The sequence below is a fragment of the Alligator sinensis genome, unplaced genomic scaffold (genome assembly GCF_000455745.1).
Source record: "Alligator sinensis unplaced genomic scaffold, ASM45574v1 scaffold872_3, whole genome shotgun sequence".
NCBI lineage: Eukaryota > Metazoa > Chordata > Crocodylia > Alligatoridae > Alligator > Alligator sinensis.
This window is the reverse complement of record NW_005842137.1, coordinates 434,632-437,503: the sequence shown is the minus strand read 5'-3', so window position 1 is coordinate 437,503 and position 2,872 is coordinate 434,632. Positions and strand designations below refer to the sequence as shown.

The following is a 2,872-nucleotide window of genomic DNA, read 5'->3' as shown; positions in this document are numbered from 1 at the left end:
AGGGAAAGTAATTAAGCATTTACCCTCCCTGGGTCTCTCTGAGCCCAGCCGTCCCCTATACCAGGGCTACCTTTGCCCTTTTCCTGATCTTTCCCTGTGCTCACAAAGGGTTTAGTAATAACCAGAAGCCCTTTCCCAACATAAACCCTTTAATTCCCCAGTAAAAAGCGTCTCTTTTGGTCTCTCTCCTGGCCACCGGCTGTAGGAGGTTAAGAAAAGCTTAGCAGAAGAGCAAGCACGAGGGCAAGCAGAACGTATAATACTCCCATGCTTTGCTGTTCACGTGGCCTACCCCACCTGTGCCACCAAGGGCTCTGAGCAAACAGGAATGGCACCTCAGCACCCTGGGGGGACGGGAAATAATGCTGCCACCTTTCTAGAGATGGGAACGGAGGCACAGCAACAGTAATGACGTACGGAAAGGATCATGCCACGTCTGTGCCAGCGAGCTGCCCCCAGCGCTCCTGACTTGCAGGTTGTGCCCTTGAGCCTGTCTCTCCTTCCTGGACGACTGTCATCAGTAACTTGATGGCTTCCCACATCCTTGCTGCCACACACTGGTAGGAAGGAAAGCAACACAGCCACTACTAAATATACATGTCCAATCAGTTTAAAAAGAGTTCAGTCCCCAAGACCCACAATATCTGTGGGCCTGCCAGGCTGAGCCAGGTACACGAGTGGTTGCAGTTGCTGTCAGTGCTGCTCAACAGCAGATGCTTGCCTTTCTTTGTTCGAGACCCTTCCTGTAGCAACATGCCAGGCTGCAAGAGCTGACTAACAGTCGTAAGACAACAGCACAGGAAGCTTGCAATGACGTGTTGAGATCTCCAACCCTGAGCTTCACGGACTCGCCGTTTCTGACATGCTGAACCTACAGCAGCAGGTGGGCTTGCATGGGACAGAGGCCTGTGCAGTGCGTGACAAGCAATCCTTTGTACCAGAGTGGGCTGGTGATTATATCTTGCCCTGCCTAGGGTTCGGGTGAGACCCCACTGTGGAACTCATGTGCATAGCCGTCTTCAACACAGGACAGAGCATGCCCAGTGCGGGACCTACGAGGAGCAAACGTCCCCTCCCCCTTGTTACCGAAGCAGTGGAAATAGTGGTTTGAGAGGCGGAGGGTTGGGGTGGGAGCGCTAAGAAGCAATTTCATACCAAGCCCTCTTGGGGATCTAGTGCAGATCAACTGCCTAGCTGACAAAAAACGGGGCTGTCTTCCCCTGCCCACCCCAAACCCTGCCCTCCAGCCCTGTGCACGCTTTCTGGGGGTTTCAGCCTGAAGCCTCGGCAGCCGCCCTAAAGAACCTAGAACCAAATCCAACCTCAAGCGACACCAAGGCCTCCAGAGTGAGACTGTGCAGCAAGATCTCCCCCCTGCACATTGAATTCAGGGTCAAACTGAGCAGAGATAGAGAGAGATGCCTGGCGGCATTTTTAGAAGGAAGGTTAGGTGCAGGGTTCTTGGAGTGGGTGCCTAACTCCCCTCAACAGCCATCGGAGTAGGTCCCTAACTCGACCGAGAGCCATGCTTGCTCAGGGAAGTTTGGTGGCTGCTCCTATGGACGGTCAATGGGAGGGGAAACCTGCTCAGACTTGCTTGCCAACCTCATCGGGGTGGGCACCCAGGCACCTTCGTAAATCCAGCCCTAAATTAATCCTGCAGAGGATGCATCCGGCCGGACACAGTCCAAGCCAGGCAGGAGCAACTGGGCCCTCATGGCAAAGAAGAATAACGAAGTGCTCCACAGTGCCCGAGAGGACAGGTCGGTCTCTAACAGGCACAAGGAGCAGGTCCATCAGGGAACGCAGTGCCAGTTTTACAGCCCTCACCCTGGAAAGGGGCTAATTGTTGAACATTGCTTTGCATGTCTACGTGCCCAGCTGGGTCCCATCTTACCAAACGCTGGGCCAACAAGCTTGCCCAGCCCTCCTGCCTCCATCAGGTGAGGGCTGCATTTCCATCTGCCATCATGGCTTGCTTTGCTCTTCGCCTCGCCTCCCCATTGCAGCACCCTCGGGGAGCTAGTGGACAGGGGAACTTAGCTCGGCCACCACTTCCTCAGAGACATTTCAGAGCGACTAGTCTTTCCATCAATTCGCTGGGTGCACGCGGCGGTGGGATTCGCACCTAGACAGCGGCAGCTACAGGTTTCTTAGAAGCACATTGACCACCCTAGACGAGTCCTCTGCTGAGACAGCAGCACGGCACAAAGAGCTCGGCCCTGCATTCCTCCCTCAGCCCCTTATGCAAGCCAAACTATTAAGGTCAGCAAAACGTGGCCTAGAAGAACGGAGATATTTTCCCTGCTATTCTGCTGATGGACGAATCAGCCCTAACACGGAGAAGTAATCGTGTAAGGAGACCATCTAAGGTCTGTGTTAACCTGAGGCCAGGCAGATGGTGGGGTGGGATGGCACCTCCGCGACTAACAGACTTCTGTCTTCTGCAGAGGCCATCTAAGGTTTGTGCCTTCACAGAAATGAATTGCTCCATTTCCCAATTTGTCACACACACCTTCTGCGGCAACATTTTACGCTGTGTTTACACCCAAAGCTGAATCTCTTCTGAGCAAACAAGTTCTTCCGACTCAAATTCCAGCGACCAAAGCATCACCGGCTGCTACTTTTGAAGCCAAACCGGAGGATGGAAAAACCTGCCAGGCTTGTCGGAGCAAAGGGAAACCTTTTTGCTTGTTACTTAATATCACAGGGTGGAAGAAACAGTTTACTTTGAAAAAAAGAAAAAAGAGGTGCAGAACACTAAGGCTCATATTTTATACTTCTGCAAAGCTGCTAGGTTCTGATCAGCATTCAAAAAAAGGCATTATTTTTGGCCAAACCATGCAGGAGATGCATTTTTTTAAAACGCTCT

General features: G+C 52.5%; 1 protein-coding gene across 2 annotated transcripts in view; it reads right to left on the bottom strand.

Moving 5' to 3' along the window:
- The window catches only part of DEF6 (DEF6, guanine nucleotide exchange factor), a 31,025-nt gene that overhangs the window by 27,531 nt on the left and 622 nt on the right, over positions 1 to 2,872 (bottom strand). The window lies entirely within an intron of this gene.